At 52.6% G+C, this 23859-nt stretch overlaps 40 non-coding genes across 40 annotated transcripts; all 40 read right to left on the reverse strand.

Annotated features, from left to right (window-relative positions):
* Positions 1 to 187: 187 nt before the first annotated feature.
* Positions 188 to 306, reverse strand: LOC135621770 (5S ribosomal RNA). The gene has a single exon (XR_010490929.1). It is a non-coding gene; the product is annotated as a 5S ribosomal RNA (ribosomal RNA).
* A 484-nt stretch (positions 307 to 790) lies between these two features.
* On the reverse strand, positions 791 to 909 carry LOC135620752 (5S ribosomal RNA). Its single transcript, XR_010489987.1, has one exon. It is a non-coding gene; the product is annotated as a 5S ribosomal RNA (ribosomal RNA).
* A 484-nt stretch (positions 910 to 1393) lies between these two features.
* On the reverse strand, positions 1394 to 1512 carry LOC135621116 (5S ribosomal RNA). Its single transcript, XR_010490342.1, has one exon. It is a non-coding gene; the product is annotated as a 5S ribosomal RNA (ribosomal RNA).
* A 484-nt stretch (positions 1513 to 1996) lies between these two features.
* On the reverse strand, positions 1997 to 2115 carry LOC135621771 (5S ribosomal RNA). Its single transcript, XR_010490930.1, has one exon. It is a non-coding gene; the product is annotated as a 5S ribosomal RNA (ribosomal RNA).
* Positions 2116 to 2599: 484 nt separating this feature from the next.
* Positions 2600 to 2718, reverse strand: LOC135621773 (5S ribosomal RNA). Its single transcript, XR_010490932.1, has one exon. It is a non-coding gene; the product is annotated as a 5S ribosomal RNA (ribosomal RNA).
* A 483-nt stretch (positions 2719 to 3201) lies between these two features.
* Positions 3202 to 3320, reverse strand: LOC135621774 (5S ribosomal RNA). The gene has a single exon (XR_010490933.1). It is a non-coding gene; the product is annotated as a 5S ribosomal RNA (ribosomal RNA).
* Positions 3321 to 3804: 484 nt separating this feature from the next.
* Positions 3805 to 3923, reverse strand: LOC135621068 (5S ribosomal RNA). Its single transcript, XR_010490294.1, has one exon. It is a non-coding gene; the product is annotated as a 5S ribosomal RNA (ribosomal RNA).
* Positions 3924 to 4407: 484 nt separating this feature from the next.
* LOC135621775 (5S ribosomal RNA) lies at positions 4408 to 4526 on the reverse strand. Its single transcript, XR_010490934.1, has one exon. It is a non-coding gene; the product is annotated as a 5S ribosomal RNA (ribosomal RNA).
* A 484-nt stretch (positions 4527 to 5010) lies between these two features.
* LOC135620946 (5S ribosomal RNA) lies at positions 5011 to 5129 on the reverse strand. Its single transcript, XR_010490174.1, has one exon. It is a non-coding gene; the product is annotated as a 5S ribosomal RNA (ribosomal RNA).
* A 484-nt stretch (positions 5130 to 5613) lies between these two features.
* On the reverse strand, positions 5614 to 5732 carry LOC135620815 (5S ribosomal RNA). Its single transcript, XR_010490047.1, has one exon. It is a non-coding gene; the product is annotated as a 5S ribosomal RNA (ribosomal RNA).
* Positions 5733 to 6216: 484 nt separating this feature from the next.
* On the reverse strand, positions 6217 to 6335 carry LOC135621604 (5S ribosomal RNA). The gene has a single exon (XR_010490766.1). It is a non-coding gene; the product is annotated as a 5S ribosomal RNA (ribosomal RNA).
* A 484-nt stretch (positions 6336 to 6819) lies between these two features.
* LOC135621605 (5S ribosomal RNA) lies at positions 6820 to 6938 on the reverse strand. Its single transcript, XR_010490767.1, has one exon. It is a non-coding gene; the product is annotated as a 5S ribosomal RNA (ribosomal RNA).
* Positions 6939 to 7422: 484 nt separating this feature from the next.
* Positions 7423 to 7542, reverse strand: LOC135621151 (5S ribosomal RNA). The gene has a single exon (XR_010490377.1). It is a non-coding gene; the product is annotated as a 5S ribosomal RNA (ribosomal RNA).
* A 484-nt stretch (positions 7543 to 8026) lies between these two features.
* On the reverse strand, positions 8027 to 8145 carry LOC135621776 (5S ribosomal RNA). The gene has a single exon (XR_010490935.1). It is a non-coding gene; the product is annotated as a 5S ribosomal RNA (ribosomal RNA).
* Positions 8146 to 8628: 483 nt separating this feature from the next.
* On the reverse strand, positions 8629 to 8747 carry LOC135621777 (5S ribosomal RNA). The gene has a single exon (XR_010490936.1). It is a non-coding gene; the product is annotated as a 5S ribosomal RNA (ribosomal RNA).
* Positions 8748 to 9231: 484 nt separating this feature from the next.
* LOC135620947 (5S ribosomal RNA) lies at positions 9232 to 9350 on the reverse strand. The gene has a single exon (XR_010490175.1). It is a non-coding gene; the product is annotated as a 5S ribosomal RNA (ribosomal RNA).
* Positions 9351 to 9833: 483 nt separating this feature from the next.
* Positions 9834 to 9952, reverse strand: LOC135621778 (5S ribosomal RNA). Its single transcript, XR_010490937.1, has one exon. It is a non-coding gene; the product is annotated as a 5S ribosomal RNA (ribosomal RNA).
* A 484-nt stretch (positions 9953 to 10436) lies between these two features.
* On the reverse strand, positions 10437 to 10555 carry LOC135620949 (5S ribosomal RNA). Its single transcript, XR_010490177.1, has one exon. It is a non-coding gene; the product is annotated as a 5S ribosomal RNA (ribosomal RNA).
* A 484-nt stretch (positions 10556 to 11039) lies between these two features.
* LOC135620816 (5S ribosomal RNA) lies at positions 11040 to 11158 on the reverse strand. The gene has a single exon (XR_010490048.1). It is a non-coding gene; the product is annotated as a 5S ribosomal RNA (ribosomal RNA).
* Positions 11159 to 11642: 484 nt separating this feature from the next.
* On the reverse strand, positions 11643 to 11761 carry LOC135621606 (5S ribosomal RNA). The gene has a single exon (XR_010490768.1). It is a non-coding gene; the product is annotated as a 5S ribosomal RNA (ribosomal RNA).
* A 484-nt stretch (positions 11762 to 12245) lies between these two features.
* Positions 12246 to 12364, reverse strand: LOC135621607 (5S ribosomal RNA). The gene has a single exon (XR_010490769.1). It is a non-coding gene; the product is annotated as a 5S ribosomal RNA (ribosomal RNA).
* A 484-nt stretch (positions 12365 to 12848) lies between these two features.
* Positions 12849 to 12968, reverse strand: LOC135621152 (5S ribosomal RNA). The gene has a single exon (XR_010490378.1). It is a non-coding gene; the product is annotated as a 5S ribosomal RNA (ribosomal RNA).
* Positions 12969 to 13452: 484 nt separating this feature from the next.
* LOC135620686 (5S ribosomal RNA) lies at positions 13453 to 13571 on the reverse strand. Its single transcript, XR_010489925.1, has one exon. It is a non-coding gene; the product is annotated as a 5S ribosomal RNA (ribosomal RNA).
* Positions 13572 to 14055: 484 nt separating this feature from the next.
* Positions 14056 to 14174, reverse strand: LOC135620716 (5S ribosomal RNA). The gene has a single exon (XR_010489953.1). It is a non-coding gene; the product is annotated as a 5S ribosomal RNA (ribosomal RNA).
* A 484-nt stretch (positions 14175 to 14658) lies between these two features.
* On the reverse strand, positions 14659 to 14777 carry LOC135620646 (5S ribosomal RNA). The gene has a single exon (XR_010489885.1). It is a non-coding gene; the product is annotated as a 5S ribosomal RNA (ribosomal RNA).
* A 484-nt stretch (positions 14778 to 15261) lies between these two features.
* Positions 15262 to 15380, reverse strand: LOC135621608 (5S ribosomal RNA). Its single transcript, XR_010490770.1, has one exon. It is a non-coding gene; the product is annotated as a 5S ribosomal RNA (ribosomal RNA).
* A 484-nt stretch (positions 15381 to 15864) lies between these two features.
* Positions 15865 to 15983, reverse strand: LOC135620998 (5S ribosomal RNA). The gene has a single exon (XR_010490226.1). It is a non-coding gene; the product is annotated as a 5S ribosomal RNA (ribosomal RNA).
* A 484-nt stretch (positions 15984 to 16467) lies between these two features.
* On the reverse strand, positions 16468 to 16586 carry LOC135620818 (5S ribosomal RNA). Its single transcript, XR_010490049.1, has one exon. It is a non-coding gene; the product is annotated as a 5S ribosomal RNA (ribosomal RNA).
* Positions 16587 to 17070: 484 nt separating this feature from the next.
* On the reverse strand, positions 17071 to 17189 carry LOC135621609 (5S ribosomal RNA). Its single transcript, XR_010490771.1, has one exon. It is a non-coding gene; the product is annotated as a 5S ribosomal RNA (ribosomal RNA).
* A 484-nt stretch (positions 17190 to 17673) lies between these two features.
* Positions 17674 to 17792, reverse strand: LOC135620999 (5S ribosomal RNA). Its single transcript, XR_010490227.1, has one exon. It is a non-coding gene; the product is annotated as a 5S ribosomal RNA (ribosomal RNA).
* Positions 17793 to 18276: 484 nt separating this feature from the next.
* LOC135620950 (5S ribosomal RNA) lies at positions 18277 to 18395 on the reverse strand. The gene has a single exon (XR_010490178.1). It is a non-coding gene; the product is annotated as a 5S ribosomal RNA (ribosomal RNA).
* Positions 18396 to 18879: 484 nt separating this feature from the next.
* On the reverse strand, positions 18880 to 18998 carry LOC135620718 (5S ribosomal RNA). Its single transcript, XR_010489955.1, has one exon. It is a non-coding gene; the product is annotated as a 5S ribosomal RNA (ribosomal RNA).
* A 484-nt stretch (positions 18999 to 19482) lies between these two features.
* Positions 19483 to 19601, reverse strand: LOC135620647 (5S ribosomal RNA). Its single transcript, XR_010489886.1, has one exon. It is a non-coding gene; the product is annotated as a 5S ribosomal RNA (ribosomal RNA).
* Positions 19602 to 20085: 484 nt separating this feature from the next.
* Positions 20086 to 20204, reverse strand: LOC135620951 (5S ribosomal RNA). The gene has a single exon (XR_010490179.1). It is a non-coding gene; the product is annotated as a 5S ribosomal RNA (ribosomal RNA).
* Positions 20205 to 20688: 484 nt separating this feature from the next.
* Positions 20689 to 20807, reverse strand: LOC135620719 (5S ribosomal RNA). The gene has a single exon (XR_010489956.1). It is a non-coding gene; the product is annotated as a 5S ribosomal RNA (ribosomal RNA).
* Positions 20808 to 21291: 484 nt separating this feature from the next.
* Positions 21292 to 21410, reverse strand: LOC135620648 (5S ribosomal RNA). The gene has a single exon (XR_010489887.1). It is a non-coding gene; the product is annotated as a 5S ribosomal RNA (ribosomal RNA).
* A 484-nt stretch (positions 21411 to 21894) lies between these two features.
* On the reverse strand, positions 21895 to 22013 carry LOC135620964 (5S ribosomal RNA). Its single transcript, XR_010490192.1, has one exon. It is a non-coding gene; the product is annotated as a 5S ribosomal RNA (ribosomal RNA).
* A 484-nt stretch (positions 22014 to 22497) lies between these two features.
* Positions 22498 to 22616, reverse strand: LOC135620819 (5S ribosomal RNA). The gene has a single exon (XR_010490050.1). It is a non-coding gene; the product is annotated as a 5S ribosomal RNA (ribosomal RNA).
* Positions 22617 to 23100: 484 nt separating this feature from the next.
* LOC135621610 (5S ribosomal RNA) lies at positions 23101 to 23219 on the reverse strand. The gene has a single exon (XR_010490772.1). It is a non-coding gene; the product is annotated as a 5S ribosomal RNA (ribosomal RNA).
* Positions 23220 to 23703: 484 nt separating this feature from the next.
* Positions 23704 to 23822, reverse strand: LOC135621000 (5S ribosomal RNA). Its single transcript, XR_010490228.1, has one exon. It is a non-coding gene; the product is annotated as a 5S ribosomal RNA (ribosomal RNA).
* Positions 23823 to 23859: the final 37 nt, after the last annotated feature.

The following is a 23859-nucleotide window of genomic DNA, read 5'->3' on the forward strand; positions in this document are numbered from 1 at the left end:
AACAGGGGGTCACCCATCCTAGAACCATGTCTGATCATTGTATGTTTATGAAGAAATTTTTAGATGATGATTTCATTATTCTCCTGCTATAAGTTAATGTCATTTATTGTTGGCCATAATGCTGGAAAAATTGAAAAGCTTAAAAGAGGTTTTTAAGTAAGTCTTTTGGCCGCGCGGGGCGCAAAAAGGAGTGCAACACGAGGACTTCCCAGGGGGTCACCCATCCTAGTACTACTCTCGCCCAAGCACGCTTGACTTCGGAGTTCGGATGGGATCCGGAGCTTTAGTGCTGGTATGATCGCACTCGTTTTGTGTGCGTCGTCCCTCGCCTTTGTACTCTCGAACGATCTCGGAATCGCCATTGTCGGATCTCTCCGATGCCCACGAGGCCGACCGCGTACCGGACACGGCAAGCGCGCGCCGAAACCATCGGGACTTTCTCGAACGAACTCGGAATCGCTATTGCGGCCCCATTCCGGAAAGCTCTCTCCGAGCCCCACGAGACTGACTGCGTTGCGGTCACGGCAAATTCCGAGGCCCAAAACCATCGCCTCGGAGGTCGACGGGAGAGGTTTTCGCCGCTCGGGACGCAAAAACGAGTGCAACAGGGGGTCACCCATCCTAGAACCATGTCTGATCATTGTATGTTTATGAAGAAATTTTTAGATGATGATTTCATTATTCTCCTGCTATAAGTTAATGTCATTTATTGTTGGCCATAATGCGGGAAAAATTGAAAAGCTTGAAAGAGGGTTTTAAGTAAGTCTTTTGGCCGCTCGGGGCGCAAAAAGGAGTGCAACACGAGGACTTCCCAGGGGGTCACCCATCCTAGTTCTACTCTCGCCCAAGCACGCTTGACTTCGGAGTTCTGATGGGATCCGGTGCTTTAGTGCTGGTATGATCGCACTCGATTTGTGTGCGTCGTCCCTCGCCTTTGTACTCTCGAACGATCTCGGAATCGCCATTGTCGGATCTCTCCGATGCCCACGAGGCCGACCGCGTACCGGACACGGCAAGCGCGCGCCGAAACCATCGGGACTTTCTCGAACGAACTCGGAATCGCTATTGCGGCCCCATTCCGGAAAGCTCTCTTCGAGCCCCACGAGACTGACTGCGTAGCGGTCACGGCAAATTCCGAGGCCCAAAACCATCGCCTCGGAGGTCGACGGGAGAGGTTTTGGCCGCTCGGGGCGCAAAAACGAGTGCAACAGGGGGTCACCCATCCTAGAACCATGTCTGATCATTGTATATTTATGAAGAAATTTTTAGATGATGATTTCATTATTCTCCTGCTATATTGTAATGACATTTATTGTTGGCCATAATGCTGGAAAAATTGAAAAGCTTGTAAGAGGGTTTTAAGTAAGTCTTTTGGCCGCTCGGGCCGCAAAAAGGAGTGCAACACGAGGACTTCCCAGGGGGTCACCCATCCTAGTTCTACTCTCGCCCAAGCACGCTTGACTTCGGAGGTCTGATGGGACCCGGTGCTTTAGTGTTGGTATGATCGCACTCATTTTGTGTGCGTCGTCCCTCGCCTTTGTACTCTCGAACGATCTCGGAATCGCCATTGTCGGATCTCTCCGATGCCCACGAGGCCGACCGCGTACCGGACACGGCAAGCGCGCGCCGAAACCATCGGGACTTTCTCGAACGAACTCGGAATCGCTATTGCGGCCCCATTCCGGAAAGCTCTCTCCGAGCCCCACGAGACTGACCGCATAGCGGTCACGGCAAATTCCGAGGCCCAAAACCATCGCCTCGGAGGTCGACGGGAGAGGTTTTGGCCGCTCGGGGCACAAAAACGAGTGCAACAGGGGGTCACCCATCCTAGAACCATGTCTGATCATTGTATGTTTATGAAGAAATTTTTAGATGATGATTTCATTATTCTCCTGCTATAAGTTAATGTCATTTATTGTTGGCCATAATGCTGGAAAAATTGAAAAGCTTAAAAGAGGTTTTTAAGTAAGTCTTTTGGCCGCGCGGGGCGCAAAAAGGAGTGCAACACGAGGACTTCCCAGGGGGTCACCCATCCTAGTACTACTCTCGCCCAAGCACGCTTGACTTCGGAGTTCGGATGGGATCCGGAGCTTTAGTGCTGGTATGATCGCACTCGTTTTGTGTGCGTCGTCCCTCGCCTTTGTACTCTCGAACGATCTCGGAATCGCCATTGTCGGATCTCTCCGATGCCCACGAGGCCGACCGCGTACCGGACACGGCAAGCGCGCGCCGAAACCATCGGGACTTTCTCGAACGAACTCGGAATCGCTATTGCGGCCCCATTCCGGAAAGCTCTCTCCGAGCCCCACGAGACTGATCGCGTAGTGGTCACGACAAATTCCGAGGCCCAAAACCATCGCCTCGGAGGTCGACGGGAGAGGTTTTGGCCGCTCGGGGCGCAAAAACGAGTGCAACAGGGGGTCACCCATCCTAGAACCATGTCTGATCATTGTATGTTTATGAAGAAATTTTTAGATGATGATTTCATTATTCTCCTGCTATAAGTTAATGTCATTTATTGTTGGCCATAATGCTGGAAAAATTGAAAAGCTTAAAAGAGGTTTTTAAGTAAGTCTTTTGGCCGCGCGGGGCGCAAAAAGGAGTGCAACACGAGGACTTCCCAGGGGGTCACCCATCCTAGTACTACTCTCGCCCAAGCACGCTTGACTTCGGAGTTCGGATGGGATCCGGAGCTTTAGTGCTGGTATGATCGCACTCGTTTTGTGTGCGTCGTCCCTCGCCTTTGTACTCTCGAACGATCTCGGAATCGCCATTGTCGGATCTCTCCGATGCCCACGAGGCCGACCGCGTACCGGACACGGCAAGCGCGCGCCGAAACCATCGGGACTTTCTCGAACGAACTCGGAATCGCTATTGCGGCCCCATTCCGGAAAGCTCTCTCCGAGCCCCACGAGACTGACTGCGTTGCGGTCACGGCAAATTCCGAGGCCCAAAACCATCGCCTCGGAGGTCGACGGGAGAGGTTTTGGCCGCTCGGGACGCAAAAACGAGTGCAACAGGGGGTCACCCATCCTAGAACCATGTCTGATCATTGTATGTTTATGAAGAAATTTTTAGATGATGATTTCATTATTCTCCTGCTATAAGTTAATGTCATTTATTGTTGGCCATAATGCTGGAAAATTGAAAAGCTTAAAAGAGGTTTTTAAGTAAGTCTTTTGGCCGCGCGGGGCGCAAAAAGGAGTGCAACACGAGGACTTCCCAGGGGGTCACCCATCCTAGTACTACTCTCGCCCAAGCACGCTTGACTTCGGAGTTCGGATGGGATCCGGAGCTTTAGTGCTGGTATGATCGCACTCGTTTTGTGTGCGTCGTCCCTCGCCTTTGTACTCTCGAACAATCTCGGAATCGCCATTGTCGGATCTCTCCGATGCCCACGAGGCCGACCGCGTAGCGAACACGGCAAGCGCGCGCCGAAACCATCGGGACTTTCTCGAACGAACTCGGAATCGCTATTGCGGCCCCATTCCGGAAAGCTCTCTCCGAGCCCCACGAGACTGACTGCGTAGCGGTCACGGCAAATTCTGAGGCCCAAAACCATCGCCTCGGAGGTCGACGGGAGAGGTTTTGGCCGCTCGGGGCACAAAAACGAGTGCAACAGGGGGTCACCCATCCTAGAACCATGTCTGATCATTGTATGTTTATGAACAAATTTTTAGATGATAATTTCATTATTCTCCTGCTATATTGTAATGACATTTATTATTGGCCATAATGCTGGAAAAATTGAAAAGCTTGTAAGAGGGTTTTAAGTAAGTCTTTTGGCCGCTCGGGCCGCAAAAAGGAGTGCAACACGAGGACTTCCCAGGGGGTCACCCATCCTAGTTCTACTCTCGCCCAAGCATGCTTGACTTCGGAGGTCTGATGGGACCCGGTGCTTTAGTGCTGGTATGATCGCACTCATTTTGTGTGCGTCGTCCCTCGCCTTTGTACTCTCGAACGATCTCGGAATTGCCATTGTCGGATCTCTCCGATGCCCACGAGGCCGACCGCGTATCGGACACGGCAAGCGCGCGCCGAAACCATCGGGACTTTCTCGAACGAACTCGGAATCGCTATTGCGGCCCCATTCCGGAAAGCTCTCTCCGAGCCCCACGAGACTGACTGCGTAGCGGTCACGGCAAATTCCGAGGCCCAAAACCATCGCCTCGGAGGTCGACGGGAGAGGTTTTGGCCGCTCGGGGCGCAAAAACGAGTGCAACAGGGGGTCACCCATCCTAGAACCATGTCTGATCGTTGTATGTTTATGAAGAAATTTTTAGATGATGATTTCATTATTCTCCTGCTATAAGTTAATGTCATTTATTGTTGGCCATAATGCTGGAAAAATTGAAAAGCTTAAAAGAGGTTTTTAAGTAAGTCTTTTGGCCGCGCGGGGCGCAAAAAGGAGTGCAACACGAGGACTTCCCAGGGGGTCACCCATCCTAGTACTACTCTCGCCCAAGCACGCTTGACTTCGGAGTTCGGATGGGATCCGGAGCTTTAGTGCTGGTATGATCGCACTCGTTTTGTGTGCGTCGTCCCTCGCCTTTGTACTCTCGAACAATCTCGGAATCGCCATTGTCGGATCTCTCCGATGCCCACGAGGCCGACCGCGTAGCGGACACGGCAAGCGCGCGCCGAAACCATCGGGACTTTCTCGAACGAACTCGGAATCGCTATTGCGGCCCCATTCCGGAAAGCTCTCTCCGAGCCCCACGAGACTGACTGCGTAGCGGTCACGGCAAATTCTGAGGCCCAAAACCATCGCCTCGGAGGTCGACGGGAGAGGTTTTGGCCGCTCGGGGCACAAAAACGAGTGCAACAGGGGGTCACCCATCCTAGAACCATGTCTGATCATTGTATGTTTATGAACAAATTTTTAGATGATAATTTCATTATTCTCCTGCTATATTGTAATGACATTTATTGTTGGCCATAATGCTGGAAAAATTGAAAAGCTTGTAAGAGGGTTTTAAGTAAGTCTTTTGGCCGCTCGGGCCGCAAAAAGGAGTGCAACACGAGGACTTCCCAGGGGGTCACCCATCCTAGTTCTACTCTCGCCCAAGCACGCTTGACTTCGGAGGTCTGATGGGACCCGGTGCTTTAGTGCTGGTATGATCGCACTCATTTTGTGTGCGTCGTCCCTCGCCTTTGTACTCTCGAACGATCTCGGAATCGCCATTGTCGGATCTCTCCGATGCCCACGAGGCCGACCGCGTACCGGACACGGCAAGCGCGCGCCGAAACCATCGGGACTTTCTCGAACGAACTCGGAATCGCTATTGCGGCCCCATTCCGGAAAGCTCTCTCCGAGCCCCACGAGACTGACTGCGTAGCGGTCACGGCAAATTCCGAGGCCCAAAACCATCGCCTCGGAGGTCGACGGGAGAGGTTTTGGCCGCTCGGGGCGCAAAAACGAGTGCAACAGGGGGTCACCCATCCTAGAACCTTGTCTGATCGTTGTATGTTTATGAAGAAATTTTTAGATGATGATTTCATTATTCTCCTGCTATAAGTTAATGTCATTTATTGTTGGCCATAATGCGGGAAAAATTGAAAAGCTTGAAAGAGGGTTTTAAGTAAGTCTTTTGGCCGCTCGGGCCGCAAAAAGGAGTGCAACACGAGGACTTCCCAGGGGGTCACCCATCCTAGTTCTACTCTCGCCCAAGCACGCTTGACTTCGGAGTTCTGATGGGATCCGGAGCTTTAGTGCTGGTATGATCGCACTCGATTTGTGTGCGTCGTCCCTCGCCTTTGTACTCTCGAACGATCTCGGAATCGCCATTGTCGGATCTCTCCGATGCCCACGAGGCCGACCGCGTACCGGACACGGCAAGCGCGCGCCGAAACCATCGGGACTTTCTCGAACGAACTCGGAATCGCTATTGCGGCCCCATTCCGGAAAGCTCTCTCCGAGCCCCGCGAGACTGACTGCGTAGCGGTCACGGCAAATTCCGAGGCCCAAAACCATCGCCTCGGAGGTCGACGGGAGAGGTTTTGGCCGCTCGGGGCGCAAAAACGAGCGCAACAAGGGGTCACCCATCCTAGAACCATGTCTGATCATTGTATGTTTATGAAGAAATTTTTAGATGATGATTTCATTATTCTCCTGCTATAAGTTAATGTCATTTATTGTTGGCCATAATGCTGGAAAAATTGAAAAGCTTAAAAGAGGTTTTTAAGTAAGACTTTTGGCCGCTCGGGGCGCAAAAAGGAGTGCAACACGAGGGCTTCCCAGGGGGTCACCCATCCTAGTACTACTCTCGCCCAAGCACGCTTGACTTCGGAGTTCGGATGGGATCCGGTGCTTTAGTGCTGGTATGATCGCACTCGTTTTGTGTGCGTCGTCCCTCGCCTTTGTACTCTCGAACGATCTCGGAATCGCCATTGTCGGATCTCTCCGATGCCCACAAGGCCGACCGCGTAGCGGACACGGCAAGCGCGCGCCGAAACCATCGGGACTTTCTCGAACGAACTCGGAATCGCTATTGCGGCCCCATTCCGGAAAGCTCTCTCCGAGCCCCACGACACTGACCGCGTAGCGGTCACGGCAAATTCCGAGGCCCAAAACCATCGCCTCGGAGGTCGACGGGAGAGGTTTTGGCCGCTCGGGGCGCAAAAACGAGTGCAACAGGGGGTCACCCATCCTAGAACCATGTCTGATCATTGTATGTTTATGAAGAAATTTTTAGATGATGATTTCATTATTCTCCTGCTATAAGTTAATGTCATTTATTGTTGGCCATAATGCGGGAAAAATTGAAAAGCTTGAAAGAGGGTTTTAAGTAAGTCTTTTGGCCGCTCGGGGCGCAAAAAGGAGTGCAACACGAGGGCTTCCCAGGGGGTCACCCATCCTAGTACTACTCTCGCCCAAGCACGCTTGACTTCGGAGTTCGGATGGGATCCGGTGCTTTAGTGCTGGTATGATCGCACTCGTTTTGTGTGCGTCGTCCCTCGCCTTTGTACTCTCGAACGATCTCGGAATCGCCATTGTCGGATCTCTCCGATGCCCACGAGGCCGACCGCGTAGCGGACACGGCAAGCGCGCGCCGAAACCATCGGGACTTTCTCGAACGAACTCGGAATCGCTATTGCGGCCCCATTCCGGAAAGCTCTCTCCGAGCCCCACGAGACTGACCGCGTAGCGGTCACGGCAAATTCCGAGGCCCAAAACCATCGCCTCGGAGGTCGACGGGAGAGGTTTTGGCCGCTCGGGGCGCAAAAACGAGTGCAACAGGGGGTCACCCATCCTAGAACCATGTCTGATCATTGTATGTTTATGAAGAAATTTTTAGATGATGATTTCATTATTCTCCTGCTATAAGTTAATGTCATTTATTGTTGGCCATAATGCGGGAAAAATTGAAAAGCTTGAAAGAGGGTTTTAAGTAAGTCTTTTGGCCGCTCGGGGCGCAAAAAGGAGTGCAACACGAGGACTTCCCAGGGTTGTCACCCATCCTAGTTCTACTCTCGCCCAAGCACGCTTGACTTCGGAGTTCTGATGGGATCCGGTGCTTTAGTGCTGGTATGATCGCACTCGATTTGTGTGCGTCGTCCCTCGCCTTTGTACTCTCGAACGATCTCGGAATCGCCATTGTCGGATCTCTCCAATGCCCACGAGGCCGACCGCGTACCGGACACGGCAAGCGCGCGCCGAAACCATCGGGACTTTCTCGAACGAACTCGGAATCGCTATTGCGGCCCCATTCCGGAAAGCTCTCTTCGAGCCCCACGAGACTGATCGCGTAGTGGTCACGACAAATTCCGAGGCCCAAAACCATCGCCTCGGAGGTCGACGGGAGAGGTTTTGGCCGCTCGGGGCGCAAAAACGAGTGCAACAGGGGGTCACCCATCCTAGAACCATGTCTGATCATTGTATGTTTATGAAGAAATTTTTAGATGATGATTTCATTATTCTCCTGCTATAAGTTAATGTCATTTATTGTTGGCCATAATGCTGGAAAAATTGAAAAGCTTAAAAGAGGTTTTTAAGTAAGTCTTTTGGCCGCGCGGGGCGCAAAAAGGAGTGCAACACGAGGACTTCCCAGGGGGTCACCCATCCTAGTACTACTCTCGCCCAAGCACGCTTGACTTCGGAGTTCGGATGGGATCCGGAGCTTTAGTGCTGGTATGATCGCACTCGTTTTGTGTGCGTCGTCCCTCGCCTTTGTACTCTCGAACGATCTCGGAATCGCCATTGTCGGATCTCTCCGATGCCCACGAGGCCGACCGCGTACCGGACACGGCAAGCGCGCGCCGAAACCATCGGGACTTTCTCGAACGAACTCGGAATCGCTATTGCGGCCCCATTCCGGAAAGCTCTCTCCGAGCCCCACGAGACTGACTGCGTTGCGGTCACGGCAAATTCCGAGGCCCAAAACCATCGCCTCGGAGGTCGACGGGAGAGGTTTTGGCCGCTCGGGACGCAAAAACGAGTGCAACAGGGGGTCACCCATCCTAGAACCATGTCTGATCATTGTATGTTTATGAAGAAATTTTTAGATGATGATTTCATTATTCTCCTGCTATAAGTTAATGTCATTTATTGTTGGCCATAATGCTGGAAAATTGAAAAGCTTAAAAGAGGTTTTTAAGTAAGTCTTTTGGCCGCGCGGGGCGCAAAAAGGAGTGCAACACGAGGACTTCCCAGGGGGTCACCCATCCTAGTACTACTCTCGCCCAAGCACGCTTGACTTCGGAGTTCGGATGGGATCCGGAGCTTTAGTGCTGGTATGATCGCACTCGTTTTGTGTGCGTCGTCCCTCGCCTTTGTACTCTCGAACAATCTCGGAATCGCCATTGTCGGATCTCTCCGATGCCCACGAGGCCGACCGCGTAGCGGACACGGCAAGCGCGCGCCGAAACCATCGGGACTTTCTCGAACGAACTCGGAATCGCTATTGCGGCCCCATTCCGGAAAGCTCTCTCCGAGCCCCACGAGACTGACTGCGTAGCGGTCACGGCAAATTCTGAGGCCCAAAACCATCGCCTCGGAGGTCGACGGGAGAGGTTTTGGCCGCTCGGGGCACAAAAACGAGTGCAACAGGGGGTCACCCATCCTAGAACCATGTCTGATCATTGTATGTTTATGAACAAATTTTTAGATGATAATTTCATTATTCTCCTGCTATATTGTAATGACATTTATTGTTGGCCATAATGCTGGAAAAATTGAAAAGCTTGTAAGAGGGTTTTAAGTAAGTCTTTTGGCCGCTCGGGCCGCAAAAAGGAGTGCAACACGAGGACTTCCCAGGGGGTCACCCATCCTAGTTCTACTCTCGCCCAAGCACGCTTGACTTCGGAGGTCTGATGGGACCCGGTGCTTTAGTGCTGGTATGATCGCACTCATTTTGTGTGCGTCGTCCCTCGCCTTTGTACTCTCGAACGATCTCGGAATCGCCATTGTCGGATCTCTCCGATGCCCACGAGGCCGACCGCGTACCGGACACGGCAAGCGCGCGCCGAAACCATCGGGACTTTCTCGAACGAACTCGGAATCGCTATTGCGGCCCCATTCCGGAAAGCTCTCTCCGAGCCCCACGAGACTGACTGCGTTGCGGTCACGGCAAATTCCGAGGCCCAAAACCATCGCCTCGGAGGTCGACGGGAGAGGTTTTGGCCGCTCGGGACGCAAAAACGAGTGCAACAGGGGGTCACCCATCCTAGAACCATGTCTGATCATTGTATGTTTATGAAGAAATTTTTAGATGATGATTTCATTATTCTCCTGCTATAAGTTAATGTCATTTATTGTTGGCCATAATGCTGGAAAATTGAAAAGCTTAAAAGAGGTTTTTAAGTAAGTCTTTTGGCCGCGCGGGGCGCAAAAAGGAGTGCAACACGAGGACTTCCCAGGGGGTCACCCATCCTAGTACTACTCTCGCCCAAGCACGCTTGACTTCGGAGTTCGGATGGGATCCGGAGCTTTAGTGCTGGTATGATCGCACTCGTTTTGTGTGCGTCGTCCCTCGCCTTTGTACTCTCGAACAATCTCGGAATCGCCATTGTCGGATCTCTCCGATGCCCACGAGGCCGACCGCGTAGCGGACACGGCAAGCGCGCGCCGAAACCATCGGGACTTTCTCGAACGAACTCGGAATCGCTATTGCGGCCCCATTCCGGGAAGCTCTCTCCGAGCCCCACGAGACTGACTGTGTAGCGGTCACGGCAAATTCTGAGGCCCAAAACCATCGCCTCGGAGGTCGACGGGAGAGGTTTTGGCCGCTCGGGGCACAAAAACGAGTGCAACAGGGGGTCACCCATCCTAGAACCATGTCTGATCATTGTATGTTTATGAACAAATTTTTAGATGATAATTTCATTATTCTCCTGCTATATTGTAATGACATTTATTGTTGGCCATAATGCTGGAAAAATTGAAAAGCTTGTAAGAGGGTTTTAAGTAAGTCTTTTGGCCGCTCGGGCCGCAAAAAGGAGTGCAACACGAGGACTTCCCAGGGGGTCACCCATCCTAGTTCTACTCTCGCCCAAGCACGCTTGACTTCGGAGGTCTGATGGGACCCGGTGCTTTAGTGCTGGTATGATCGCACTCATTTTGTGTGCGTCGTCCCTCGCCTTTGTACTCTCGAACGATCTCGGAATCGCCATTGTCGGATCTCTCCGATGCCCACGAGGCCGACCGCGTACCGGACACGGCAAGCGCGCGCCGAAACCATCGGGACTTTCTCGAACGAACTCGGAATCGCTATTGCGGCCCCATTCCGGAAAGCTCTCTCCGAGCCCCACGAGACTGACTGCGTAGCGGTCACGGCAAATTCCGAGGCCCAAAACCATCGCCTCGGAGGTCGACGGGAGAGGTTTTGGCCGCTCGGGGCGCAAAAACGAGTGCAACAGGGGGTCACCCATCCTAGAACCTTGTCTGATCGTTGTATGTTTATGAAGAAATTTTTAGATGATGATTTCATTATTCTCCTGCTATAAGTTAATGTCATTTATTGTTGGCCATAATGCGGGAAAAATTGAAAAGCTTGAAAGAGGGTTTTAAGTAAGTCTTTTGGCCGCTCGGGGCGCAAAAAGGAGTGCAACACGAGGACTTCCCAGGGGGTCACCCATCCTAGTTCTACTCTCGCCCAAGCACGCTTGACTTCGGAGTTCTGATGGGATCCGGAGCTTTAGTGCTGGTATGATCGCACTCGATTTGTGTGCGTCGTCCCTCGCCTTTGTACTCTCGAACGATCTCGGAATCGCCATTGTCGGATCTCTCCGATGCCCACGAGGCCGACCGCGTACCGGACACGGCAAGCGCGCGCCGAAACCATCGGGACTTTCTCGAACGAACTCGGAATCGCTATTGCGGCCCCATTCCGGAAAGCTCTCTCCGAGCCCCGCGAGACTGACTGCGTAGCGGTCACGGCAAATTCCGAGGCCCAAAACCATCGCCTCGGAGGTCGACGGGAGAGGTTTTGGCCGCTCGGGGCGCAAAAACGAGCGCAACAAGGGGTCACCCATCCTAGAACCATGTCTGATCATTGTATGTTTATGAAGAAATTTTTAGATGATGATTTCATTATTCTCCTGCTATAAGTTAATGTCATTTATTGTTGGCCATAATGCTGGAAAAATTGAAAAGCTTAAAAGAGGTTTTTAAGTAAGACTTTTGGCCGCTCGGGGCGCAAAAAGGAGTGCAACACGAGGGCTTCCCAGGGGGTCACCCATCCTAGTACTACTCTCGCCCAAGCACGCTTGACTTCGGAGTTCGGATGGGATCCGGTGCTTTAGTGCTGGTATGATCGCACTCGTTTTGTGTGCGTCGTCCCTCGCCTTTGTACTCTCGAACGATCTCGGAATCGCCATTGTCGGATCTCTCCGATGCCCACAAGGCCGACCGCGTAGCGGACACGGCAAGCGCGCGCCGAAACCATCGGGACTTTCTCGAACGAACTCGGAATCGCTATTGCGGCCCCATTCCGGAAAGCTCTCTCCGAGCCCCACGAGACTGACCGCGTAGCGGTCACGGCAAATTCCGAGGCCCAAAACCATCGCCTCGGAGGTCGACGGGAGAGGTTTTGGCCGCTCGGGGCGCAAAAACGAGTGCAACAGGGGGTCACCCATCCTAGAACCATGTCTGATCATTGTATGTTTATGAAGAAATTTTTAGATGATGATTTCATTATTCTCCTGCTATAAGTTAATGTCATTTATTGTTGGCCATAATGCGGGAAAAATTGAAAAGCTTGAAAGAGGGTTTTAAGTAAGTCTTTTGGCCGCTCGGGGCGCAAAAAGGAGTGCAACACGAGGGCTTCCCAGGGGGTCACCCATCCTAGTACTACTCTCGCCCAAGCACGCTTGACTTCGGAGTTCGGATGGGATCCGGTGCTTTAGTGCTGGTATGATCGCACTCGTTTTGTGTGCGTCGTCCCTCGCCTTTGTACTCTCGAACGATCTCGGAATCGCCATTGTCGGATCTCTCCGATGCCCACGAGGCCGACCGCGTAGCGGACACGGCAAGCGCGCGCCGAAACCATCGGGACTTTCTCGAACGAACTCGGAATCGCTATTGCGGCCCCATTCCGGAAAGCTCTCTCCGAGCCCCACGAGACTGACCGCGTAGCGGTCACGGCAAATTCCGAGGCCCAAAACCATCGCCTCGGAGGTCGACGGGAGAGGTTTTGGCCGCTCGGGGCGCAAAAACGAGTGCAACAGGGGGTCACCCATCCTAGAACCATGTCTGATCATTGTATGTTTATGAAGAAATTTTTAGATGATGATTTCATTATTCTCCTGCTATAAGTTAATGTCATTTATTGTTGGCCATAATGCGGGAAAAATTGAAAAGCTTGAAAGAGGGTTTTAAGTAAGTCTTTTGGCCGCTCGGGGCGCAAAAAGGAGTGCAACACGAGGACTTCCCAGGGTTGTCACCCATCCTAGTTCTACTCTCGCCCAAGCACGCTTGACTTCGGAGTTCTGATGGGATCCGGTGCTTTAGTGCTGGTATGATCGCACTCGATTTGTGTGCGTCGTCCCTCGCCTTTGTACTCTCGAACGATCTCGGAATCGCCATTGTCGGATCTCTCCGATGCCCACGAGGCCGACCGCGTACCGGACACGGCAAGCGCGCGCCGAAACCATCGGGACTTTCTCGAACGAACTCGGAATCGCTATTGCGGCCCCATTCCGGAAAGCTCTCTTCGAGCCCCACGAGACTGATCGCGTAGTGGTCACGACAAATTCCGAGGCCCAAAACCATCGCCTCGGAGGTCGACGGGAGAGGTTTTGGCCGCTCGGGGCACAAAAACGAGTGCAACAGGGGGTCACCCATCCTAGAACCATGTCTGATCATTGTATGTTTATGAAGAAATTTTTAGATGATGATTTCATTATTCTCCTGCTATAAGTTAATGTCATTTATTGTTGGCCATAATGCTGGAAAAATTGAAAAGCTTAAAAGAGGTTTTTAAGTAAGTCTTTTGGCCGCGCGGGGCGCAAAAAGGAGTGCAACACAAGGACTTCCCAGGGGGTCACCCATCCTAGTACTACTCTCGCCCAAGCACGCTTGACTTCGGAGTTCGGATGGGATCCGGAGCTTTAGTGCTAGTATGATCGCACTCGTTTTGTGTGCGTCGTCCCTCGCCTTTGTACTCTCGAACGATCTCGGAATCGCCATTGTCGGATCTCTCCGATGCCCACGAGGCCGACCGCGTACCGGACACGGCAAGCGCGCGCCGAAACCATCGGGACTTTCTCGAACGAACTCGGAATCGCTATTGCGGCCCCATTCCGGAAAGCTCTCTCCGAGCCCCACGAGACTGACTGCGTAGCGGTCACGGCAAATTCCGAGGCCCAAAACCATCGCCTCGGAGGTCGACGGGAGAGGTTTTGGCCGCTCGGGGCGCAAAAACGAGCGCAACAGGGGGTCACCCATCCTAGAACCTTGTCTGATCGTTGTATGTTTATGAAGAAATTTTTAGATGATGATTTCATTATTCTCCTGCTATAAGTTAATGTCATTTATTGTTGGCCATAATGCGGGAAAAATTGAAAAGCTTGAAAGAGGGTTTTAAGTAAGCCTTTTGGCCGCTCGGGGCGCAAAAAGGAGTGCAACACGAGGACTTCCCAGGGGGTCACCCATCCTAGTTCTACTCTCGCCCAAGCACGCTTGACTTCGGAGTTCGGATGGGATCCGGTGCTTTAGTGCTGGTATGATCGCACTCGATTTGTGTGCGTCGTCCCTCGCCTTTGTACTCTCGAACGATCTCGGAATCGCCATTGTCGGATCTCTCCGATGCCCACGAGGCCGACCGCGTACCGGACACGGCAAGCGCGCGCCGAAACCATCGGGACTTTCTCGAACGAACTCGGAATCGCTATTGCGGCCCCATTCCGGAAAGCTCTCTCCGAGCCCCACGAGACTGACTGCGTAGCGGTCACGGCAAATTCTGAGGCCCAAAACCATCGCCTCGGAGGTCGACGGGAGAGGTTTTGGCCGCTCGAGGCACAAAAACGAGTGCAACAGGGGGTCACCCATCCTAGAACCATGTCTGATCATTGTATGTTTATGAAGAAATTTTTAGATGATGATTTCATTATTCTCCTGCTATATTGTAATGACATTTATTGTTGGCCATAATGCTGGAAAAATTGAAAAGCTTAAAAGAGGGTTTTAAGTAAGTCTTTTGGCCGCTCGGGCCGCAAAAAGGAGTGCAACACGAGGACTTCCCAGGGGGTCACCCATCCTAGTACTACTCTCGCCCAAGCACGCTTGACTTCGGAGGTCTGATGGGACCCGGTGCTTTAGTGCTGGTATGATCGCACTCATTTTGTGTGCGTCGTCCCTCGCCTTTGTACTCTCGAACGATCTCGGAATCGCCATTGTCGGATCTCTCCGATGCCCACGAGGCCGACCGCGTACCGGACACGGCAAGCGCGCGCCGAAACCATCGGGACTTTCTCGAACGAACTCGGAATCGCTATTGCGGCCCCATTCCGGAAAGCTCTCTCCGAGCCCCGCGAGACTGACTGCGTAGCGGTCACGGCAAATTCCGAGGCCCAAAACCATCGCCTCGGAGGTCGACGGGAGAGGTTTTGGCCGCTCGGGGCGCAAAAACGAGCGCAACAAGGGGTCACCCATCCTAGAACCATGTCTGATCATTGTATGTTTATGAAGAAATTTTTAGATGATGATTTCATTATTCTCCTGCTATAAGTTAATGTCATTTATTGTTGGCCATAATGCTGGAAAAATTGAAAAGCTTAAAAGAGGTTTTTAAGTAAGACTTTTGGCCGCTCGGGGCGCAAAAAGGAGTGCAACACGAGGGCTTCCCAGGGGGTCACCCATCCTAGTACTACTCTCGCCCAAGCACGCTTGACTTCGGAGTTCGGATGGGATCCGGTGCTTTAGTGCTGGTATGATCGCACTCGTTTTGTGTGCGTCGTCCCTCGCCTTTGTACTCTCGAACGATCTCGGAATCGCCATTGTCGGATCTCTCCGATGCCCACGAGGCCGACCGCGTAGCGGACACGGCAAGCGCGCGCCGAAACCATCGGGACTTTCTCGAACGAACTCGGAATCGCTATTGCGGCCCCATTCCGGAAAGCTCTCTCCGAGCCCCACGAGACTGACCGCGTAGCGGTCACGGCAAATTCCGAGGCCCAAAACCATCGCCTCGGAGGTCGACGGGAGAGGTTTTGGCCGCTCGGGGCGCAAAAACGAGTGCAACAGGGGGTCACCCGTCCTAGAACCATGTCTGATCATTGTATGTTTATGAAGAAATTTTTAGATGATGATTTCATTATTCTCCTGCTATAAGTTAATGTCATTTATTGTTGGCCATAATGCGGGAAAAATTGAAAAGCTTGAAAGAGGGTTTTAAGTAAGTCTTTTGGCCGCTCGGGGCGCAAAAAGGAGTGCAACACGAGGACTTCCCAGGGTGTCACCCATCCTAGTTCTACTCTCGCCCAAGCACGCTTGACTTCGGAGTTCTGATGGGATCCGGTGCTTTAGTGCTGGTATGATCGCACTCGATTTGTGTGCGTCGTCCCTCGCCTTTGTACTCTCGAACGATCTCGGAATCGCCATTGTCGGATCTCTCCGATGCCCACGAGGCCGACCGCGTAGCGGACACGGCAAGCGCGCGCCGAAACCATCGGGACTTTCTCGAACGAACTCGGAATCGCTATTGCGGCCCCATTCCGGAAAGCTCTCTCCGAGCCCCACGAGACTGACTGCGTAGCGGTCACGGCAAATTCCGAGGCCCAAAACCATCGCCTCGGAGGTCGACGGGAGAGGTTTTGGCCGCTCGGGGCGCAAAAACGAGTGCAACAGGGGGTCACCCATCCTAGAACCTTGTCTGATCGTTGTATGTTTATGAAGAAATTTTTAGATGATGATTTCATTATTCTCCTGCTATAAGTTAATGTCATTTATTGTTGGCCATAATGCGGGAAAAATTGAAAAGCTTGAAAGAGGGTTTTAAGTAAGTCTTTTGGCCGCTCGGGGCGCAAAAAGGAGTGCAACACGAGGACTTCCCAGGGGGTCACCCATCCTAGTTCTACTCTCGCCCAAGCACGCTTGACTTCGGAGTTCTGATGGGATCCGGAGCTTTAGTGCTGGTATGATCGCACTCGATTTGTGTGCGTCGTCCCTCGCCTTTGTACTCTCGAACGATCTCGGAATCGCCATTGTCGGATCTCTCCGATGCCCACGAGGCCGACCGCGTACCGGACACGGCAAGCGCGCGCCGAAACCATCGGGACTTTCTCGAACGAACTCGGAATCGCTATTGCGGCCCCATTCCGGAAAGCTCTCTCCGAGCCCCGCGAGACTGACTGCGTAGCGGTCACGGCAAATTCCGAGGCCCAAAACCATCGCCTCGGAGGTCGACGGGAGAGGTTTTGGCCGCTCGGGGCGCAAAAACGAGCGCAACAAGGGGTCACCCATCCTAGAACCATGTCTGATCATTGTATGTTTATGAAGAAATTTTTAGATGATGATTTCATTATTCTCCTGCTATAAGTTAATGTCATTTATTGTTGGCCATAATGCTGGAAAAATTGAAAAGCTTAAAAGAGGTTTTTAAGTAAGACTTTTGGCCGCTCGGGGCGCAAAAAGGAGTGCAACACGAGGGCTTCCCAGGGGGTCACCCATCCTAGTACTACTCTCGCCCAAGCACGCTTGACTTCGGAGTTCGGATGGGATCCGGTGCTTTAGTGCTGGTATGATCGCACTCGTTTTGTGTGCGTCGTCCCTCGCCTTTGTACTCTCGAACGATCTCGGAATCGCCATTGTCGGATCTCTCCGATGCCCACGAGGCCGACCGCGTAGCGGACACGGCAAGCGCGCGCCGAAACCATCGGGACTTTCTCGAACGAACTCGGAATCGCTATTGCGGCCCCATTCCGGAAAGCTCTCTCCGAGCCCCACGAGACTGACCGCGTAGCGGTCACGGCAAATTCCGAGGCCCAAAACCATCGCCTCGGAGGTCGACGGGAGAGGTTTTGGCCGCTCGGGGCGCAAAAACGAGTGCAACAGGGGGTCACCCATCCTAGAACCATGTCTGATCATTGTATGTTTATGAAGAAATTTTTAGATGATGATTTCATTATTCTCCTGCTATAAGTTAATGTCATTTATTGTTGGCCATAATGCGGGAAAAATTGAAAAGCTTGAAAGAGGGTTTTAAGTAAGTCTTTTGGCCGCTCGGGGCGCAAAAAGGAGTGCAACACGAGGACTTCCCAGGGTGTCACCCATCCTAGTTCTACTCTCGCCCAAGCACGCTTGACTTCGGAGTTCTGATGGGATCCGGTGCTTTAGTGCTGGTATGATCGCACTCGATTTGTGTGCGTCGTCCCTCGCCTTTGTACTCACGAACGATCTCGGAATCGCCATTGTCGGATCTCTCCGATGCCCACGAGGCCGACCGCGTACCGGACACGGCAAGCGCGCGCCGAAACCATCGGGACTTTCTCGAACGAACTCGGAATCGCTATTGCGGCCCCATTCCGGAAAGCTCTCTTCGAGCCCCACGAGACTGACTGCGTAGCGGTCACGGCAAATTCCGAGGCCCAAAACCATCGCCTCGGAGGTCGACGGGAGAGGTTTTGGCCGCTCGGGGCGCAAAAACGAGTGCAACAGGGGGTCACCCATCCTAGAACCATGTCTGATCATTGTATGTTTATGAAGAAATTTTTAGATGATGATTTCATTATTCTCCTGCTATATTGTAATGACATTTATTGTTGGCCATAATGCTGGAAAAATTGAAAAGCTTGTAAGAGGGTTTTAAGTAAGTCTTTTGGCCGCTCGGGCCGCAAAAAGGAGTGCAACACGAGGACTTCCCAGGGGGTCACCCATCCTAGTTCTACTCTCGCCCAAGCACGCTTGACTTCGGAGGTCTGATGGGACCCGGTGCTTTAGTGCTGGTATGATCGCACTCATTTTGTGTGCGTCGTCCCTCGCCTTTGTACTCTCGAACGATCTCGGAATCGCCATTGTCGGATCTCTCCGATGCCCACGAGGCCGACCGCGTAGCGGACACGGCAAGCGCGCGCCGAAACCATCGGGACTTTCTCGAACGAACTCGGAATCGCTATTGCGGCCCCATTCCGGAAAGCTCTCTCCGAGCCCCACGAGACTGACTGCGTAGCGGTCACGGCAAATTCCGAGGCCCAAAACCATCGCCTCGGAGGTCGACGGGAGAGGTTTTGGCCGCTCGGGGCGCAAAAACGAGCGCAACAGGGGGTCACCCATCCTAGAACCTTGTCTGATCGTTGTATGTTTATGAAGAAATTTTTAGATGATGATTTCATTATTCTCCTGCTATAAGTTAATGTCATTTATTGTTGGCCATAATGCGGGAAAAATTGAAAAGCTTGAAAGAGGGTTTTAAGTAAGTCTTTTGGCCGCTCGGGCTGCAAAAAGGAGTGCAACACGAGGACTTCCCAGGGGGTCACCCATCCTAGTTCTACTCTCGCCCAAGCACGCTTGACTTCGGAGTTCGGATGGGATCCGGTGCTTTAGTGCTGGTATGATCGCACTCGATTTGTGTGCGTCGTCCCTCGCCTTTGTACTCTCGAACGATCTCGGAATCGCCATTGTCGGATCTCTCCGATGCCCACGAGGCCGACCGCGTAGCGGACACGGCAAGCGCGCGCCGAAACCATCGGGACTTTCTCGAACGAACTCGGAATCGCTATTGCGGCCCCATTCCGGAAAGCTCTCTCCGAGCCCCACGAGACTGACTACGTAGCGGTCACGGCAAATTCTGAGGCCCAAAACCATCGCCTCGGAGGTCGACGGGAGAGGTTTTGGCCGCTCGGGGCACAAAAACGAGTGCAACAGGGGGTCACCCATCCTAGAACCATGTCTGATCATTGTATGTTTATGAAGAAATTTTTAGATGATGATTTCATTATTCTCCTGCTATATTGTAATGACATTTATTGTTGGCCATAATGCTGGAAAAATTGAAAAGCTTAAAAGAGGGTTTTAAGTAAGTCTTTTGGCCGCTCGGGCTGCAAAAAGGAGTGCAACACGAGGACTTCCCAGGGGGTCACCCATCCTAGTACTACTCTCGCCCAAGCACGCTTGACTTCGGAGGTCTGATGGGACCCGGTGCTTTAGTGCTGGTATGATCGCACTCGATTTGTGTGCGTCGTCCCTCGCCTTTGTACTCTCGAACGATCTCGGAATCGCCATTGTCGGATCTCTCCGATGCCCACGAGGCCGACCGCGTACCGGACACGGCAAGCGCGCGCCGAAACCATCGGGACTTTCTCGAACGAACTCGGAATCGCTATTGCGGCCCCATTCCGGAAAGCTCTCTTCGAGCCCCACGAGACTGACTGCGTAGCGGTCACGGCAAATTCCGAGGCCCAAAACCATCGCCTCGGAGGTCGACGGGAGAGGTTTTGGCCGCTCGGGGCGCAAAAACGAGTGCAACAGGGGGTCACCCATCCTAGAACCATGTCTGATCATTGTATGTTTATGAAGAAATTTTTAGATGATGATTTCATTATTCTCCTGCTATATTGTAATGACATTTATTGTTGGCCATAATGCTGGAAAAATTGAAAAGCTTGTAAGAGGGTTTTAAGTAAGTCTTTTGGCCGCTCGGGCCGCAAAAAGGAGTGCAACACGAGGACTTCCCAGGGGGTCACCCATCCTAGTTCTACTCTCGCCCAAGCACGCTTGACTTCGGAGGTCTGATGGGACCCGGTGCTTTAGTGCTGGTATGATCGCACTCATTTTGTGTGCGTCGTCCCTCGCCTTTGTACTCTCGAACGATCTCGGAATCGCCATTGTCGGATCTCTCCGATGCCCACGAGGCCGACCGCGTACCGGACACGGCAAGCGCGCGCCGAAACCATCGGGACTTTCTCGAACGAACTCGGAATCGCTATTGCGGCCCCATTCCGGAAAGCTCTCTCCGAGCCCCACGAGACTGACTGCGTAGCGGTCACGGCAAATTCCGAGGCCCAAAACCATCGCCTCGGAGGTCGACGGGAGAGGTTTTGGCCGCTCGGGGCGCAAAAACGAGCGCAACAGGGGGTCACCCATCCTAGAACCTTGTCTGATCGTTGTATGTTTATGAAGAAATTTTTAGATGATGATTTCATTATTCTCCTGCTATAAGTTAATGTCATTTATTGTTGGCCATAATGCGGGAAAAATTGAAAAGCTTGAAAGAGGGTTTTAAGTAAGTCTTTTGGCCGCTCGGGACCCAAAAAGGAGTGCAACACGAGGACTTCCCAGGGGGTCACCCATCCTAGTTCTACTCTCGCCCAAGCACGCTTGACTTCGGAGTTCGGATGGGATCCGGTGCTTTAGTGCTGGTATGATCGCACTCGATTTGTGTGCGTCGTCCCTCGCCTTTGTACTCTCGAACGATCTCGGAATCGCCATTGTCGGATCTCTCCGATGCCCACGAGGCCGACCGCGTAGCGGACACGGCAAGCGCGCGCCGAAACCATCGGGACTTTCTCGAACGAACTCGGAATCGCTATTGCGGCCCCATTCCGGAAAGCTCTCTCCGAGCCCCACGAGACTGACTACGTAGCGGTCACGGCAAATTCTGAGGCCCAAAACCATCGCCTCGGAGGTCGACGGGAGAGGTTTTGGCCGCTCGGGGCACAAAAACGAGTGCAACAGGGGGTCACCCATCCTAGAACCATGTCTGATCATTGTATGTTTATGAAGAAATTTTTAGATGATGATTTCATTATTCTCCTGCTATATTGTAATGACATTTATTGTTGGCCATAATGCTGGAAAAATTGAAAAGCTTAAAAGAGGGTTTTAAGTAAGTCTTTTGGCCGCTCGGGCTGCAAAAAGGAGTGCAACACGAGGACTTCCCAGGGGGTCACCCATCCTAGTACTACTCTCGCCCAAGCACGCTTGACTTCGGAGGTCTGATGGGACCCGGTGCTTTAGTGCTGGTATGATCGCACTCATTTTGTGTGCGTCGTCCCTCGCCTTTGTACTCTCGAACGATCTCGGAATCGCCATTGTCGGATCTCTCCGATGCCCACGAGGCCGACCGCGTACCGGACACGGCAAGCGCGCGCCGAAACCATCGGGACGTTCTCGAACGAACTCGGAATCGCTATTGCGGCCCCATTCCGGAAAGCTCTCTCCGAGCCCCACGAGACTGACTGCGTAGCGGTCACGGCAAATTCTGAGGCCCAAAACCATCGCCTCGGAGGTCGACGGGAGAGGTTTTGGCCGCTCGGGGCACAAAAACGAGTGCAACAGGGGGTCACCCATCCTAGAACCATGTCTGATCATTGTATGTTTATGAACAAATTTTTAGATGATAATTTCATTATTCTCCTGCTATAAGTTAATGTCATTTATTGTTGGCCATAATGCTGGAAAAATTGAAAAGCTTGAAAGAGGGTTTTAAGTAAGTCTTTTGGCCGCTCGGGCCGCAAAAAGGAGTGCAACACGAGGACTTCCCAGGGGGTCACCCATCCTAGTTCTACTCTCGCCCAAGCACGCTTGACTTCGGAGGTCTGATGGGACCCGGTGCTTTAGTGCTGGTATGATTGCACTCATTTTGTGTGCGTCGTCCCTCGCCTTTGTACTCTCGAACGATCTCGGAATCGCCATTGTCGGATCTCTCCGATGCCCACGAGGCCGACCGCGTACCGGACACGGCAAGCGCGCGCCGAAACCATCGGGACTTTCTCGAACGAACTCGGAATCGCTATTGCGGCCCCATTCCGGAAAGCTCTCTCCGAGCCCCACGAGACTGACTGCGTAGCGGTCACGGCAAATTCCGAGGCCCAAAACCATCGCCTCGGAGGTCGACGGGAGAGGTTTTGGCCGCTCGGGGCGCAAAAACGAGTGCAACAGGGGGTCACCCATCCTAGAACCTTGTCTGATCGTTGTATGTTTATGAAGAAATTTTTAGATGATGATTTCATTATTCTCCTGCTATAAGTTAATGTCATTTATTGTTGGCCATAATGCGGGAAAAATTGAAAAGCTTGAAAGAGGGTTTTAAGTAAGTCTTTTGGCCGCTCGGGGCGCAAAAAGGAGTGCAACACGAGGACTTCCCAGGGGGTCACCCATCCTAGTTCTACTCTCGCCCAAGCACGCTTGACTTCGGAGTTCTGATGGGATCCGGAGCTTTAGTGCTGGTATGATCGCACTCGATTTGTGTGCGTCGTCCCTCGCCTTTGTACTCTCGAACGATCTCGGAATCGCCATTGTCGGATCTCGCCGATGCCCACGAGGCCGACTGCGTACCGGACACGGCAAGCGCGCGCCGAAACCATCGGGACTTTCTCGAACGAACTCGGAATCGCTATTGCGGCCCCATTCCGGAAAGCTCTCTCCGAGCCCCGCGAGACTGACTGCGTAGCGGTCACGGCAAATTCCGAGGCCCAAAACCATCGCCTCGGAGGTCGACGGGAGAGGTTTTGGCCGCTCGGGGCGCAAAAACGAGCGCAACAAGGGGTCACCCATCCTAGAACCATGTCTGATCATTGTATGTTTATGAAGAAATTTTTAGATGATGATTTCATTATTCTCCTGCTATAAGTTAATGTCATTTATTGTTGGCCATAATGCTGGAAAAATTGAAAAGCTTAAAAGAGGTTTTTAAGTAAGACTTTTGGCCGCTCGGGGCGCAAAAAGGAGTGCAACACGAGGGCTTCCCAGGGGGTCACCCATCCTAGTACTACTCTCGCCCAAGCACGCTTGACTTCGGAGTTCGGATGGGATCCGGTGCTTTAGTGCTGGTATGATCGCACTCGTTTTGTGTGCGTCGTCCCTCGCCTTTGTACTCTCGAACGATCTCGGAATCGCCATTGTCGGATCTCTCCGATGCCCACGAGGCCGACCGCGTAGCGGACACGGCAAGCGCGCGCCGAAACCATCGGGACTTTCTCGAACGAACTCGGAATCGCTATTGCGGCCCCATTCCGGAAAGCTCTCTCCGAGCCCCACGAGACTGACCGCGTAGCGGTCACGGCAAATTCCGAGGCCCAAAACCATCGCCTCGGAGGTCGACGGGAGAGGTTTTGGCCGCTCGGGGCGCAAAAACGAGTGCAACAGGGGGTCACCCATCCTAGAACCATGTCTGATCATTGTATGTTTATGAAGAAATTTTTAGATGATGATTTCATTATTCTCCTGCTATAAGTTAATGTCATTTATTGTTGGCCATAATGCGGGAAAAATTGAAAAGCTTGAAAGAGGGTTTTAAGTAAGTCTTTTGGCCGCTCGGGGCGCAAAAAGGAGTGCAACACGAGGACTTCCCAGGGTGTCACCCATCCTAGTTCTACTCTCGCCCAAGCACGCTTGACTTCGGAGTTCTGATGGGATCCGGTGCTTTAGTGCTGGTATGATCGCACTCGATTTGTGTGCGTCGTCCCTCGCCTTTGTACTCTCGA

This window comes from Musa acuminata, chromosome BXJ2-8 (assembly GCF_036884655.1).
Source record: "Musa acuminata AAA Group cultivar baxijiao chromosome BXJ2-8, Cavendish_Baxijiao_AAA, whole genome shotgun sequence".
In the NCBI taxonomy this organism is placed as follows: Eukaryota; Viridiplantae; Streptophyta; class Magnoliopsida; order Zingiberales; family Musaceae; genus Musa; species Musa acuminata.